The 17518-nt window shown below is 44.4% G+C and overlaps 1 long non-coding RNA gene across 1 annotated transcript; it reads right to left on the bottom strand.

The window, feature by feature from the left end:
* Positions 1-12657: 12657 nt before the first annotated feature.
* LOC138723131 (uncharacterized) lies at positions 12658-16990 on the bottom strand. Its single transcript, XR_011337818.1, has 3 exons — positions 16882-16990; positions 15438-15624; positions 12658-12771 (listed from the first exon to the last, which is right to left on the bottom strand). It is a non-coding gene; the product is annotated as an uncharacterized lncRNA (long non-coding RNA).
* Between the last annotated feature and the right edge of the window lie 528 nt (positions 16991-17518).

The raw sequence follows: 17518 nt of genomic DNA, 5'->3' as shown, positions 1-17518 counted from the left end.
TTCATAATTTCTGCTGCTATATTACATCCTGTATGACTTAATCATTATTTCGAGGAATTTGCAGGCTAAAGCATACTTTGTGTCTTGATTCTTTTTATAGATTTATATGTTTATAAAACTATAGATTTTATATGATGTGTTGTCCTGCCCAGCCTTCGTGGTTTTCCACTACCATTAGTGGTCTTACCTACTCTGGTTCTTGGATTATCTAGTCAGGTAACATGTGATAAAATAAATAAGACATCTGCTGTGAGTAGACTACGGCTAACACTCCAGAAGGCTCCAGCCTTCATTTTTTTTCACATGTGTAAATTGGAGGATTAGGGGCATACAGATTTTACTTTTCTGTTTCCACATTTTGAAGGAAAAAAATCTGACAACTGCCTTTTCTGTGATGACACCAAGATATGGATTCCACCCCAGAAATCAGCTTTGCTGCTACATCTAGCACCAACATGTGCTGGCATCATGACACAGGTTTACTTCCATGCCAGAATTCCCTGGCATTCAGGGGATGCAGCCAAGGTGCAGATGCCTTTTATTTAAAATTACATAAAAAAAAATTTGAGTTGAGTTTGACATCAAATGTCATCTTTATCTCTCACTGCAATTGGGACCTTGAGGGAGTTCATTAACATGCAGGAAAAGGCTGGGAAAAATCTTCGGATTGTAGTGCTGAGTGTGAAACCTGAAATCCATACTCTGTTCAGGTTAAGAAATAGAGAATGGGAAACTTCAGGAGCTGGAAGATACTTTCAACATCTACTCCTTAGCATTGCACAAAGCTGCAAGAAATATTAGTTTTGTTCTGTTAAAACTTTCAAGGTTTTGGATTTTGTTATAATTTGACTTTGGAATGAAAACTGAATCAAACCTATGAACCATATTGTGACTAGTACCTTGCCCAAGGGCTCTGAAATTCCTTTTAGAGGAGCTTTCTCTATGTCCAAACCAACATCTCACCAGACCAGCAAGGCTGGTGTCTCATTGTTAATTTTAATTTCTAAAATTAAGTTGTATGACTATTCCAGAAGTGGTTTTGATACTTCTATAAGCATCCTTTTCAGTTTTCAATTGGTCACATTTCCCAGTTTTCTTTCTTTGTAATGAGCAGAGACACATAATGCTTGCCTACAAATTTCACTACTCGTCCTATGTATCACTGAAACTCTTTGGTTTTGCTAAAGAACTTGATCTAATTGTAACTGTTTCATCACAGGTGTTCCAAGTGGTTCTGTAAAAGAGAATTGCCTGGTTTTGTTGGGTTTAGTTTGCATTTTTTTGTTACTATCCCTATATTTTGTACTTGCTTTAGTTATCGTCGGTGACATTTTGAGAGTCTACAGCATGCACTGTTGTCAGAGAGGCTTGATACCACTAGCAGAAGAGGAGAAAAACTGGGATATTAGGAAGCCCAAAGCTAGTTCTTCTGTAGAGGGAGATACACAGTCTGGTCCATGAACGTTGCTGACAGGGAGAGCTGAACCAGCCCTCAATGGGCAGCGCACATGCACACACGCAGGTGCAGCACGAGGGGTATGTTGTACCCACTCAGCACACCCTTATTGAGACCACTCCACAACATTTAAGAGCTGAGAAATTGTAAGCGTCTCAAATGCTGAATTTTCACAGCACAAAGTTCGCAGAGATGCTTCTGTAACTGATAAAGTGGGAAACTTCACAGTATTGAATGGTCCTCAGATTCACACTTCCACATGTGTCATAGTCTGGTGTTAATATACTTTGAGTAATAACATAAAACATGAACACGTACTGGCTGGGCAGCAAACCCTGCCAATTTCTCCCATGCTGTCCATGCTGTTTGCTTGTCTTGGGGGTTCTCACCTCGCTGAGAGTGATGGAGAGCTTTGCAACAACAGAGAGTGCAAAAGCTGCCAGTGCGCTGCCCTAGCACCAGAGAGTTTATTACCTGCAGAAAAGGCCCTTCAGCCAGACGTGTATGGTGCTTGCGTTTCATGCACCTTCCTTCCATTTGTAAAGCTTGTCTGTCATGTTGGCATTTTCCCTTTTTAAACGGGGCAAGAGAAAAATCCCAGCAGGGTTTTTTGGACTGTGAACCTTGCAGATCCATCACCCTGAGTTGGATGTGTCCTGTAATATGTTTCTGACAACTCTGGGTAAATTCTGTATGGAAAACTTTGGAAATTGGGGGTTTTTTTGAGAAAATATTTGACATCAGTGCAGCACAGCCAGGTCAAAAAGGCAACTGTAAAAATACAGTCTTCCATAACGAAATGTAACCTTACAATTCCTCTAAAAGGAAAATGTGTCTTAAATCCTTCCATTAAAAAAGAAAATACAGACAAGAAAAAGATGCAACCAAATTACACAAGAAGAATATTCTAAGTGATGGAACAAAAAACGTTTCTAATAGGCACAGGGAAGATCTTAATGTAAATATTATGGTTTCACCATAATTTTAATATGGAGAGGAAGCAGTAGGCATGGAAGCCCTGAAAAAATTTGAATAAAGGATGATTTTTAACCAAAAGTATCAATGCAGGTAAAGGAGCGAGAGACACACAATAATGCAGGAAAGAGGGAATGTGAGATGCAGGTAATTTCAGTAATAGCTTGAAGTTGTTTCAGATCATCCTGCAAATCCTCACAGGGAAATTGTTGCTTCTTCTGCAGATAAGTTTTCCAAAAGAAGCCATTTCCCTCATGCCCAAGAGCCCACCTCACAGAGCTGTTGGTGCAGGATTGTATGCTGAACAAGGTACGCCTGCACAACAGCACAACCAGCCTTCTTTCATCAGTCCAGGGATGCTTTCAATTTCATTGATTATTGTTTTTAAATAAAATCCATAGTGAGGAGTAGGATGACACAGCACCTTGTGCAGTGAAGAATTTGCCTTCAGGAAAGACTAATCCTATACCTGCCTGTAAAGTGGGTGCTACTTCTGGTCTCACAGAATCACAGAATCACAGAATAACCAGGTTGGAAGAGACCCACCGGATCATCGAGTCCAACCGTTCCCATCAAACACTAAACCATATCCCTCAGCACCTCATCCACCCGTGCCTTGAACACCTCCAGGGAAGGTGACTCAACCACCTCCCTGGGCAGCCTGTTCCAGTGCCCAATGACCCTTTCTGTAAAGAATTTTTTCCTAATGTCTAGCCTAAACCTCCCCTGGCGGAGCTTGAGGCCATTCCCTCTTGTCCTGTCCCCTGTCACTTGGAAGAAGAGGCCAGCACCCTCCTCTCTACAACGTCCTTTCAGGTAGTTGTAGAGAGCAATAAGGTCACCCCTCAGCCTCCTCTTCTCCAGGCTAAACAACCCCAGCTCTCTCAGCCGCTCCTCATAAGGCCTGTTCTCCAGCCCCTTCACCAGCTTTGTTGCTCTTCTCTGGACTCTTTCCAGAGCCTCAACATCCTTCTTGTGGTGAGGGGCCCAGAACTGAACACAGGATTCAAGGAGCGGTCTCACCAGTGCCGAGTACAGAGGGAGAATAACCTCCCTGGACCTGCTGGTCACGCCGTTTCTGATACAAGCCAAGATGCCATTGGCCTTCTTGGCCACCTGGGCACACTGCTGGCTCATGTTCAGTCGGCTGTCAACCAACACGCCCAGGTCCCTCTCCTCCAGGCAGCTTTCTAGACAGACTTCTCCCAGTCTGTAGCCCTGCATAGGGTCGTTGTGCCCCAAGTGCAGGACCCGGCATTTGGTCTTGTTAAACCTCATGCCATTGGACTCTGCCCAGCGGTCCAGCCTGTTCAGATCCCTTTGCAGAGCCTCCCGACCCTCCAGCAGATCGACACTTCCACCCAGCTTAGTGTCATCCGCAAACTTGCTAAGGGTGCACTCGATGCCTTCATCCAGATCATTGATGAAGGCATTGAACAGGGCTGGACCCAGCACCGAGCCCTGGGGAACCCCACTTGTCACTGGCCTCCAGCTGGATTTCACACCATTTCCCACCACTCTCTGGGCCCGGCCAGCCAACCAGTTTTCCACCCAGGAGAGTGTGCGCCTGTCCAGGCCAGAGGCTGACAGTTTCTCAAGCAGAATGCTGTGAGAAACTGTGTCAAAGGCTTTGCTGAAGTCCAGGAAGATACATCCACAGCCTTTCCCTCATCCAGCAGCCGAGTCATTTTGTCATAGAAGGCGATCAGGTTAGTTTGGCAAGACCTGCCTTTTGTGAACCCATGTTGCCTGGGCCTGATCACCCGGTTCTCTTGCATGTGCTTCATGGTAGCACTCAAGATCACCTGCTCCATGACTTTCCCTGGCACTGAGGTCAGACTGACAGGCCTGTAGTTTCCTGGGTCCTCCCTGCAGCCCTTTTTGTAGATGGGCACAACATCAGCCAGCCTCCAGTTTCCCCCTGTTAGGTTTCTCTGTCCCTGGGAAGAAGCAGACCAGGTTTTCCTGCACCCTGGCATAGGCAGCAAGTGGCAGGAAGGGCTTTTTGGTGCAGTTGGAGCAAAGTCCATGAGCAGGTGCTCACCATGGCCCATCCCAATGCTTTTCCTAGTTCCATGCCCCGGTGGTGCCAGGATGGCCTGGGGACTACCCTGTGGTTCTGGTGTGGCATTCGGCACCGTGACTGCAGCTCTGACCTTTTCTCATTTTCTTGTGCACGTACAACACACTCAAGTTTCTGCTGAAGATGGGTTTCTGCCTCTGCAGGAGTACATAGAAGTATTGGGTATTTTAAGTAAAGATCACCAAAAAGAAATCCAGCCAAATGTCTTTTTTTTCTTTTTTTTTCCAGAGAACAGTCAATATTTTTTTCCAACTGATAGAAAAATTGCATAATATGTTTTAAAGGAAAAAGTTCCAGAGGCAGGAATGAAGTCTAAACACATGCTTTCTGCAAGCACTGCACATTTCCCTACATTTTTCTTTTTACTTTCTGTGACACACAGTTCTGTGAAAGCTTTTGGTGATGCCAGAACTTGCTGAAAACCCTGTGGAGACTCAGATAGTTTTCCTTCAGCCTGCTGAAGGCCTGGGAATAAAAGAGGGACAAATTGGATTTGTGACGTGGGAGCCTGAGTTTTTCCATGCGGGAATCAATTCTTTCTAACCAGGAGCAACATCTAGTCTGAACAACATGGGTGACATTAAAAATTTTGGTGGGTAATACACTGGGGAATGAGTATCTTAAAAAGCATGGACTAACATACCAGGACTGAAAAACTGTGAAAAGAAAAGCAGATTCAGTGCTAATGAAGAATGGGATCAACTAAACTTAAAACTGACTCAAAAGTCATGAAATATTGCTGTCCTCTTTAAGATCTGACTTAAAATGAATGTATTTGAAGAATTTTTAAGTTTAATTTTTAAAGTTACCTTAAGAACAGCACACGATAAAGGAAATAATCGGAAAACACTTAGTTTCATCTGGCATTCCTGCTAAGATGCTAAGAGAGTTAGTAAATTAAGTTTCTGAACCTCATGATAGCAAATTTAGGAAATTTGTATGGAAAATTGTTGGAGTCAGCAATATAGTGAGAAATGGATGTAGAACTACTATTTACAGAGAAAAGAAGACCCGTTCCAAGTAGGGGGAAAGTGTTAGCAGGCACTGGAATGGGTTAGCCGGGGAAGTGGCTGAGTCACCATCCCTGAAGGTATTTAGAAGACAGATAGATGAGGTGCTCAGAGATATGTTTTAGTAGTGGACAGGTACAGTGGGAGTTGATGATCTCAAAGGTCTTTTCTAACCAAAGAATTCTATGATTCTATGGTTTCACCTTCAGGAGACTGGGGGCATAGAGGGAGGAGGAGATGCTTGGTACCCCAGCCCTCAGCAGTACGGCTGTGGCCGGAGCATCCTCCAGTAGAGCAGAGCTTTCAGGAGATAGCCCAACAGGCACTGGGGTTGGGGCAGTTGCTAAATCCGCTCTGCTGTGTATGACAGGGAGAGGCTGCAGCAGCTCTGGGAGCCCATTCACACTGTGGTGTCTTGGGAAAATAAATATTTATGAGGAAAAGCCACAAATTGCCAAGTTATCCTACATATTATCAGAGAACCGGAACATACTGTGGAGGGAAAAGTTATTTTCTGAAAAGACCTTTCAAGCACAATGCCTCATCCTCTGAAATGTTCATCTTCAAAAACTAAGAACGGGGAAGGATTAATGGTCCAGGAGCCTGAGAATTCATACTTCCCGGAACAAAGAACAAAGACGTTAAGCCTGTCTTCAAATGTCCCTGTTTTCTACAAAGGAATATAATTTTGCTTCTGTCATCGTTTCAAGAAATACTTTCACCACAATGATTTCTTTTCCAAAGTCAAAGAGCTGAAATCTTGCAAAAAAGAGGGGAAGAGAAAACTCTCATTTTCTGAAAAAAAACCCCAGCAACACAGGCTCTTATTTTGCTGGCAGAGGCAGAACTTTTTGAAACAAGAAGGAAGAAGGAGAAGCTGAACATGTTTCAATTAAAAAACCCCATTATTATCTCACAAAGGAAGAGATAAAAAACCAGCTTCCTCTTCGACAGAGTGAGGGATGGCCTGCAGTGAGTGAGCAAGCCGTACGCTTGTCGCAGTGGGGCCAGAGGGTGTCAGCTGCCTGGCCAGGACACTGCTGGCTGAGCAGTGGGGATGCTCTGGGCTGTTTCTCGCCCTGCCCAGGCATCCCTCTCTGCTCAGCTGAGCTCTGCTGGACTCTCCATGGATGCTGTCGTATCCCAGAGGACATGGCTGTGCATCTTGTGCGTTCCTGAAAACTGGGGAAGGGAAATAACATGAGGAGCCTAGGATGACTTTATTTTCTTCAGACCCTTCTGAGGTCATTCCTGCAGCATTTGTGGCACTGAACCTGCTGCTGGCTGTAGCCTGACACACTGCTCAGACTGGAAATAAAATCATTTGTCTGCACTTGGAGAAGAGCTGTGACGTTTCTCATGCTGCCACGAAGAGGACATCGAGGGATGACCTCAGTGGCCCTACTACCACTGCTCTGGCCAATCCTTGTGCTTGGGTAGAGGGCAGAGGGTGTTTCTCTGCAGTACATGTCTCAGGTGTAAACAAATGTATGAACTTTTACCCTGTGGCTTTGATGTGTGGACAAAACGAGGTCTCACTGTCAGGCAGAGCCTATGTTGATCGCTCAGTTCATGTTCATGTAGCGCATCGTGCAGAATTATTGGAATAAAAGGAAGTTCAGATGAATCACCAGAAGCCATGTAAGAAATGAATCAAATTCATACTTACTGCTCATGATAAGAGAAAGCCAAATGTAAGGAATAAGCACTGGCAGCATCATGTACTTGATGGTCATTGGAGAATCACTTCTGCGAATACCTCTTAATTTCCAGGCACATGTCGTGGGCATATAAATAAGTAATAACATTTCATCTGGAAATAGACTCTTAGGAAACAACATTTTTCTAGCTGTAACATTGTTATGCAGAAAAAACATTTTGTGGGTAACAGCCTGACAAGTAAAACACCTGGCAATGCTCACAGCTGTCTCGGACAGGCTGATAAACTCCATGGCTTTTGAACTTTACTTATTACGAATGAAAAATTGATCCCTACTGTTCTGAAACAGTGAGGTACTGCTGAACAGAATGAGCACCAGAGCGTCTAACGTGGTGACCTGTGCGACTACCGAGCTTTCAGTATTTAGACTCTTGCCATACAAGAGCCATCATGTTAATTCATCCTTTTGGACAGCTGTACTTTCAGGAATGACACCGTTACAGAGTCATACAACACCAATAAGCTGTCACTGCCACATTACTCTTAGAGTTGTCATCTCATGGAGGTGACACATCCGAGAGGAGGTGAAGCGTCAGCAGTCAGAGTACCCTTGTTGTCGGGAAGATGTGTGTTGGTGCTGGTGTGCAGAAGCACCTGAGAAAGCAGTAGCTCAAGAGGAACACCTTGTTTCTGCTGTTTTACCATTGAAATGTTTGGCTGTGCTGGAGAAGAGATGAGAAAACATGAAACCTGCTGACTTTTGGTTTCCTTCCTCCACAAAATGCTTCCTCCTTCACAGGCCAGTGTGCAGGGTTCTTTTTATCCTGTTGTGAGTCATGAGCCCAAATGCTACATGTGCTCTGTGGACTGCCGTGCTGGATAAAAAATGAGCAAGGGGTGGCAGCTGACTAGCATTAGCAACAGAATCGCAGCATTGGTGACCTTCTTCTTGTTTTTCTGTGGAAGGCTGCTTGCAAAATTGTGGGTGGAAAATGTGACTTTTAGTCTAATAAACACAATTTTAATTCCCCTTTCCCTGCTCCTTTCTAAAGTGAAATCTTCTGGCTTTTTTACCCAAACAATACTTTAGCCAGAGTTCTGCGTATTTCCCCTAAACCAGAAATGCCAGACTTCAAAGTAATTATGAAATGTGTAGTCAGTCAGAGTGAAATGTTTATAATTTGGTCTGTGAACTTCTCAGACCTCTACATATAAAGCAGGTGCAATACTAGCCATTGCTTGAATGAGAGGTCACCAGAAAGGGAGCAAGAAAATTGACTTGAAAACTGTGTGCTATTTGATCAAGAGTTCTCACTGCTGCATGTAGTTTCTTTAGGCACTGGGCTTCCAATAACAAAGGAAAATTTCTTCTAATCTACCTGACCAAATCTTTTGAGAAATCCCATCTGCCACCAGTCCTCAGGGTAGAGAACAGCTCCCTGATGCCCTGCTGTGTGCCCCGGCCCATGGGATGCCTCCCTGAACTCTGCCAGCCAAGGCAGGGGACCCAGCAAACACTGCGATCTGGGCTTGGGGTGGCTGGGTGGCTGTGCCATTGGGAAGGGAAGAGGGGCATGGGGAGAGCTTGCTGCCACCTCCAGCGCCACAGAGGAAAGAGCACAGGGAGTTCACTAGTGTCAAAACATTGCCAACACAATTCTCAGGGATGGAGATGACCAGGAAGTGACAAAAACTCCTCTTGTCACTAATCCTTGTTCCTCTGGGAATGATTTTTAGGATTTTACACCTTTGGGATTGCGATAGTGTCATTATGAACTTTATACCTGAAGTTATAAGACAAACATGTGACTGCATACAGCTAAACCTCCCTCCCTTCCTGTCTTGTATAACTGAATAGGCAGGTTAATTTTAATGCCCTTTCTGAAGAATTATTGATGATTTTTACTCAACTTTTAGAAGTGGCAATGCTCTTTAGGGTAAGAAAGGTGGAACCGGCTCTTGTCTAGACAATAAACAGGACTTTTTGTCTGCTGTCCCGGTACGTGTGTATAAATTAATCATTAGCCTGCGGTGGTGGAAATGTTCCCATTTGCTTGGCAGCAGAGGGATTCAACCCCTGCTTCATGAATTTTTTATTGCTAGAACTTATATATCATGTAAATTAACCACTAGTGCCTGCAGCTTACAAACGAGAGTGGTGTGTGTATTTCCTGGTTAGACCTTGCACCTTTGAGAGCTTGTGATCAACAGCCAGGTGAGGAAATGTAGACACTTTTTGAGATTTTAGCTGGAATCGTTTGTTCTTCCTGAAGCCTCTACAAAATTTCATTCAGCTGTAACCTTTTCAGACCATTTGCTGTATATGCCCCTGTGGGACCAGGTGTTTCTGAGTGTTGGAATGGCCAGGCAGGTGACAGGCCAGGTCTTGAGTTGGGCTGGGACATGGAGCTCAGGCAGGACCAAGGGCCCTGTCCTGGGCTGAGGTGGGCTCCTAGGACCTGGATGGGGGAGACATAGATGTAGATTTGGGTTGTTACAGCCTCCTGGAAGACATGCTAAAGCACATGGAGGTGGTTAATGGCAGCCAGCATGGCTTCACCAGGGGCAAGTCCTGTATGACCAACTTAGATGCTTCCTATGATGGAGTAACCACAGCAGTGGACATGGATAAACCAACAGATGTGATCTATCTGGACTTCTGCCTTTGATAGGTCCCCCACAACATCCTTGTCTCTAAATCAGAAAGATGAGGATTTGTTGGGTGGACAGGTCAGTGGCTAAGAAACTGGTTGGATGGTTGTATTCAGACAGTAGTGGTCAATGGCTCGAAGTCCAGATGGAGACCCATGACAAGTGGTGTCCCTCCAGGGTCCGTACTGGGACCAGTGCTGTTCAATATCTTCATTAATGATACTGACAGCGAGATTGAGTGCACCCTCAGCAAGTCTGCAGATGACACCAAGCTGAGTAGCGCAGTTGCCACACCAGAACTACGGGATGTCATCCAGAGGGACCTGGACAGATTGGAGAAATGGGCCTGCGAGAACCTCATGAGGTTCAACAAAGCCAAATGCAAGGTCCTACACCTGGGCTGGGGCAATCCCTGATTTCAATACAGGATGGGGGATGATGTGACGGAGAGCTGCCCTGCAAAGAAGGACTTGGGGGTGCTGGTTGATGAGAAGCTTGACATGAGCCAGCAGTGTGCTCTCACAGCCCAAAAGTCCAACCATATCCTGGGCTTCATCAAAAGAAGCATGGCCAGCATGTCAAGAGAAGTGATTCTGCCCCTCTGTTCCTCTCTCGTGAGAGGCCACCTGGAGTATTGTGTCCCGTTCTGGAACCCTCAACATAAGAAGGATATGGAACTGTTGGTACGAGTCTAGAAGAGGGCTACAAAGATGATCAGAGGGCTGGAGCAGCTCCTGTGTGAGGACAGGCTGAGAGAGTTGGGCTTGTTCAGCCTCGGGAAGAGAAGGCTCTGAGGAGACCATATAGCAACCTTTCAGCACCTGAAGGGTCTTCAAGAAAGCTGGGAGGGACTGTTCACAAAGGCTTGTAGTGATAAGACTAGGGCCAATGGGTATAAACTGGAGAGAGGCAGATTTAGACTAGGCATAAAGAAGAATTTCTTCACCGTGAGAGTAGTGAGGCACTGGAAAAGGTTGCCCAGGGAAGTTGTGGCTACTCCATCCTTGGAGGTCTCAAAGGCCAGGTTGGATGGGGCCTTGGGCAGCATGATTCAGTGGGAGGTATCCCTGCCCATGGCAGGGGAGTTGGAACTAGATGATCTTTAAGGTCCCTTGCAACCCAAAGTATTCTATGACTCTATGATTCTGTGATTCTATGATTCTATGATTGAAGTGGCTTACAAACTAAATGAATTAATTAAATCCAGCCAAAGGCTTCTGCAGAGGAATAGTCTGTTATCACATTACTCTAATCTCCTCATTCAGGTCCCAAGTGAAATCCTAAAACAAATGACGCTACCGCAGAATTAGCATTCTTACATCAATAAGGTCTAGATTTCATTCCAAGCTACCAGCCTGATGAGTTGTAATGTTTGATAGATAACTTTGCTCAGATCTACAGGTAAAGACTTTCTTCATGCGTATGCATAAAAGAATCCTTCTCTTTCCAGCCAAGGCTGCACTGTTTGAAATCTCAGGCACTAGCAGACACAGGGATGTCAGTGATTTCCACTTAAAATTCAGTCATTCCACGGCTACAGTGAGCTCACCGCACATAGAGCAGCGAGGCCACAAAGCTAAATTGTGAGGGAGAGCTGCCACTGCTGACACACCAGCTGTCCCTCAGGGCCATCATTTCTCACCTTTCCGATTTTATTGTTCATCTCTTTTTCTTCCCATCAATGCTTCTCAAGTACTGAAGTGACAGAATGCCAAGGACAGAAATGAAGAGTATCTGATGCAGAACCAATTAGGCAAATAAACAATTACCCAGACAGTGAGAATTAAGGGAATAAGGAGATTTATTTTCTGTATAAAAAATCATTTGAGATTCCAACCGCGTTGTTGGAACTGAGGCCTCCTTAGGTACCTGTCAGAAAGGTGCCCACCTCCTGGAAGGAAAAAGCCTTGATTAATCACAAACACACATCCACAGGGATTAATGAGGAAGCTAAGCAGTAGCACTGCAGAATTACAAAAGTAAAAATAGGAAGTAAAAATAAAAATCTCTCTCTAAATTTGACTTTCTCTGAAAAAGGCATAATAATAAGGAGCAAGCCAAGGCACAGCCTGAGCTCACCACCTCTCCCACAGGGGCAAGCAGAGTTGGAGGCAGCCTGCTGGCCACAGCGACTGGCCTGAGGTGGCACTGGGAAATGGCACATCCTGAGCATGCAGCTGGACCTGCCATGCATCATTTTTATATCACATTTTTATCTCTCCATTCATCTTATGCTGATGTCCTGTCTCCCTTAGGAGCTCACCTCAGAATCACACCCAGTCCCTTTTCTTCCTTCTTCTCTACTTCTCCTCCACCTGCTGCTGTCGTCCTTCTTCACTGCTGTCCCTCCACTGTGCCCCATGTTCCTCCTGCTTTCCCACCTACCTCAGGCTCCTCTTTCAGCCTCTCAGACCCTCCTTACTCATTTTCTTAGCTCTTGCAAAACCCTCTCATCCTTTTGCTTGGCCAAAAGGAGTCCCACTGATGTTTTTGCCCCGACACTACCATCACCACATTTCTCGCACATGAGATGTCCTAAGAGAGGAAGTTCCAGGTGGAGTTGGAGGCCCACAATCCCATCCCCTCTCCAGAACCATCCTCTCCCATTTCTCATCCTCTTCTTTTGTTTTTGAATACCGTGCCATATTTCCCGGTGTCTTCCTGACTATCTTCACTCTCATAACCACATATTTTCTCTTCTTCCTTTCTGTACTCATGTCTGGTCTCCATTTTGTCCTCACTAGTTTCCACACTCTCTTCATAACATGGTAAGATGACTAACGCTGAATCTTTGCTTGATTTCTGCTCAATACTGCTTTTACTTGGCTCACTCTGCACTTCATCTCTCCAGGAATCTACATGCTTTTCCTCATTGTTCTCCATCTTTGTCTTGGGAGGGGATGGCTTTTTGTCCAGACCCATTGCAAAAATGCACCTATTAAAAAAAAACAAGGAGAACTGGGAAGTATCACATTTTTCTTTCTGTGAACAATGGAAGGGCAGCAGACACAGCTGTTTAGCTCTTTATCAGAAGTAAAACCAGATATTTATCTGCCTTTGCATTGCCACTCAGATAACACGGTTACTGATAATGGCTTATTTGGAGAAGGACCCTAAAGTCCTCAAGTGCTCCACAAACATAGAGGCAGCTCCTGCTTTAAGGAGAGTAACATTATCTGCACTTAAAGGCAACAATTGAAACATAAACAGATTAAAATTGAAATTATCAAAACTGTCCATTAATCTCAAGCTACACCAAACATGATCTGTGAAGATATAATCGCAGAGAAAGGCAGAAGAGCTCATAGCTCATATAAGAGGCAGGTTTGCTCCAAATCCTGCTGTAACATCAAGTAAAGCAATAACTCAGGTTTTGTGGCCAATACTTGTTGGTTCTTTTGTTTTTAATTTCTCTAATAACTGTGGGGGGGAATGGGAGATTGAAATTGAGTTCTTTTCAGTTTCTCTTCTGTTTTTCCTACCTAACAGAAATGTAAACAGCTAGAAAACAAAGCATTTGAATGGCCTTTTGAGAGTGTTCCTCTTCTATAACCTGGAGTCACAACTTGTACAGTCAGGAGGCTCATGTAAGAGGCCAGAGTTCCTACTCCTGATTCACTTTACCTGCAAATGCCAAGAGCCACCCCCCACGCACTGCAAGCATCAGGATGCTATCAAAACTGGTTTTTTATGTAAGGCTTCATTACAATTACCCTCACGTTCCAGCTGTTCACAAACTACTGTGAAATTCACAACAATCAGTCTAGAAATCCTTTCAGTTTGTGGGCATGAAATGTAAATGTGACAATGTGACAATTTCTGATAAAGGTCCTACCTTTTAATTATTTGTTCGTGGTATTTTTTTCAGGGACCTTTGAGATAGTGAAGCACTTTTCCTGTAGAGAAATGCTGGACCCAGGCAGCAAAAAACTCTCTGTGCAAGGATCACAGCATCAGCATAGAAATCACTGCAGTGTCCCCTCTTTGTGAATCAAAGCCTTAACCCAACAGGGAAAATCAACTAGGATCTTTACTGAGAATCAGAGTGGGTATTTAACATGTGGATGTGGTCCAACACGCAAAATAGGAGTCAAACATAACTGCGTCCAAATAATTGCCATTTATGGAGAGTATCTGGTTAATGGAGATGATTTTTAGTCACCAGGCAAGGTTGGCTGGACTGGCAAGAAACAGGAAAACTGAGATATCACTAAGATTAAGAGGGGAAAAAGAACAGAAACTGAGGATGACTCAGGAAGATATTAATTCCTGGAAGATTATATTCATTACGAAAATTCACTTCAAGTCTCTCTAGAAATCACAGAGAAGCTGAGATTTGGGCATTTCCTAAACTCTTTTGGTACTATATCCGTTCTGAATGCAGATACTTTTCACTACTTTGAACATACTAAGGAATTCACTTAAAGAAACCATGTTCAGTGTTAGATTGGAGTGGATAAAGCATGGTACAATAAAGCAGATTTTTTTTTCTTGGAATTGAGTCCTTATCCAGAAAACATAGTATAGCTCTATGGATGGTCTCTTCTTCCAACTGGTTGTTGCTCTTTTAAAAATTACTTACGAAAAGAACGAAAAAGTTTAAAAATCACCCATGTGTGCAGAAGTTTACTTGTCTAGCATGGCTTAACAATCTCAGGATTTTATTAAATGTAAGGTTTCTTGGCAAAATGACAGACGTTGCTCAAAGCATGGACTTCTGCCCCAAACCAAGAACCTTCTACACAGATTTGTTGTCTGAAACCTGGCTAACATTCAACGCTATCTTATTCAGCAGCCAAGGGTATTACAGCAGAATCCCACCTTAGAGGCAGAGCTGTTTAAAAAGAAATTATCCTGTTCTCACAATCACAAAGAAAACCCTGAAGACTACAGTTAACTCAGCAGTACTCCTAATATTTATTCCACTATCACTTCCACCAGAAACACACAAGCATCTCATGTATACCACCCACAGCGACTCCTCCACACTGGACTGCGGAGAAAGTGCCAACTGCCTCCTGACAAGCTGACAGATCCAGTGCAAACACTGTCCACTGCTCGGCGTGCTCAACAGAGAGACTGACGAGGCAGCACAAAGAATCATAGAATGACCGGGTTGGAACAGACCCACTGGATCACTGAGTCCAGCCATTGCTATCAATCACTAAACCATGCCCCTCAGCACCTCGTCTACCCGTGCCTTAAACACCACCAGGGAAGGTGACTCAACCACCTCCCTGGGCAGCCTGTTCCAGTGCCCAATGACCCTTTCTGTGAAAAATTTTTTCCTAATGTCCAGCCTAAACCTCCCCTGGTGGAGCTTGAGGTCATTTCCTCTTGTACTCCCCTGTCACTTGGCAGAAGAGCCCAGCACCCTCCTCTCCACAACCTCTTCAAAGGTAGCTGACCTGGATGGCATCCTTGGATGTGGGACCCTGAGGAATAAGCTCAATTCTGCACATTTCTTAGGGAGCTGAAAAACAGACCAGGTTCTATAGAGCTGCGGAGTGCCAGAAAGATTAAAACAGAAGAAACAAGTGATAAACTCTCTAAAAACTGGGCTGTTCAGTCCCTGTGAGCAAAGCATACTCATCTCCATACCTGTAGCAAGGAGAAGCTCCTTCCACATTGAGAAAACCAAAGTATCCACGTTTGCCTCCCAGCCTGCTATTCTTGTGATGTTTGTACTCACAGCAACAGCTCAACCTGTCCACTTGCATTCCATTGAGGAAAAAGGTGAGGCTGAATGGGAAACCATGGTGCCTTTTCGAGACGAACTGGAAAGTCTCTGTAATCACAGAAAGGAAACGGATCAAAGGAAAAGGCAGTGCCTTTCTATCAGCCAGTTGCAATCGTTGTGTCTCATCTGCATCACCACCAAAGTGTCCAGCACTCTGAGGTCAGGTACATGGTTCACAGGTGTATTAATTAGCTGATAAGACTCTACTTCCTCCCCACACAGCAGCCTTGTCTCTTCGCTGTCGAGGAGTACCAAGATGGACACCCCTGCGACAAGCAAATACATCACCAATTTGGCCACTCTGTGCTTCAGCAGAACCAAAACCAGAGCCTCCTGTCTCAAAAAAATTAACTGTCACATGGTTTACGAGAGGTTAAATTACGCACAGAAAGTTTAGGATTCCTGGTGTGTGCCTGGAGCTGTTTCAGCTGCTCTGCAGAGGCACCGTTCAGCATCCAGGCCTGAAGGGCACTGAGGCTGCTACCCAGACCCGTGCTGGGGAGAGTGGGTTGTACTTCCTTCACCCACAAGTCAGAGTATCCTTCCTAACTGACCCGAGCACGTTCCAGCAGGAAGGAAGCCCCACCGTACTCCAGCAGTTTCCCTAGCAGGTGTGAATGGGTCTGGGGACAACAGGATCACACACAAAGAACACCTTCCACACAGCTGCAATGAATGCCTCTCTGTGGGCACACTGCAGTGCACCCATAACCTCAGGGCATATAGGGAAGTGCAGGGATCTCTGCACCATCTTTCCATAACAAGTGAAAACACAAATCCACACACAGTGTGTCCTGTGAGCAGGAATGAGTAGTATGGTCTGTGAAATCAGTCTTTTTCCTCTAGGCCATTTCCTCTTCCCAATTTCCCAGAACACAGTTCACCTTTCACTGATGTGATGGAATAGCAGTGGCATAAAATAAATGGGAACTGGGCTCCCACTATGCACTTTTCCTTCTGCAGCAGTAAGCAACACACATTGATGCACTATTGCAAGTCAGAAACAAAGAACCCCTATTTAAGGACAGTTTACTGGTACAACTGCTTTATTAATCACACATCTCTGTACAAAACTAGTCAAACCTACAGCATTTTGTTAAATCAGTTCTCTAAATTCATTCTTTTGTTATTTGAAAAAGTAATTGTAACACCATTTTCAATCATGAAACACGAGATAAGGTTTAGTCTGGAGGCACACGTCTTGACTGAGCTCAGCTGAAATCATTTCAGTATCACATCAACATTTTAGCCAATCAAGAAGATGTTTCTAGAGTCAATACAAACTCTTTGACTCTTTATCCTTACCTCCTTCCAACAGCTTGCCTTTGTAGACACAAAGGTTTTATCCTCCACAATGCTGCTGACAGACTTCAATTTCATCTCTGTAGTCAGTACTGTCATAACATAAATGCAAATCTAGGAAGATCATGGTAACAAATGCGTTGCTGTGTAACAAGGGCTTAGGGAATCCTCCAGAATTCTGCAGCAGAAAATACACAAAAAGTGCATTTGGCTTCCAGCTCTAATAAAAGGTGAACTCAAAGACCACATATATGTGGAATGCACTTGAGGCTTCCAGCCCTTTAAGACAGGCTTTGAGATGTTTAAATTGGGAAGAGTTTTGTAACATGCAGAAGGGTAATAAAATATTTTTAATTGAAAAGCCATTGCATTGAATTTCCCAGAATGGCAAGGACCAAGTTTGATTGTCTCTCCCAGTCCTGGGTTCCTACAATTTCCTTGCAGCAGTCAAGACTGGCTGGAGTGTAACAGAAAAAGTTTTCACACACTCACAGCATTTCCCCCATCCTGCTGAAGTTCTGGCACCAGATACAGTCAGAGGCAGGATCTTGACTAAGACAGAAGGATTGACGAAGACAGAAGGCCATGAGTAAGAGTTCCTACGCCTTTTTGTTCAAGCACCTTTTTAGCCCCAGCTGAA

This window comes from Phaenicophaeus curvirostris, chromosome 8 (assembly GCF_032191515.1).
Source record: "Phaenicophaeus curvirostris isolate KB17595 chromosome 8, BPBGC_Pcur_1.0, whole genome shotgun sequence".
In the NCBI taxonomy this organism is placed as follows: Eukaryota; Metazoa; Chordata; class Aves; order Cuculiformes; family Cuculidae; genus Phaenicophaeus; species Phaenicophaeus curvirostris.
The sequence above is the reverse complement of the archived record's forward strand: the minus strand, read 5'-3'. Positions and strand labels throughout refer to the sequence as shown.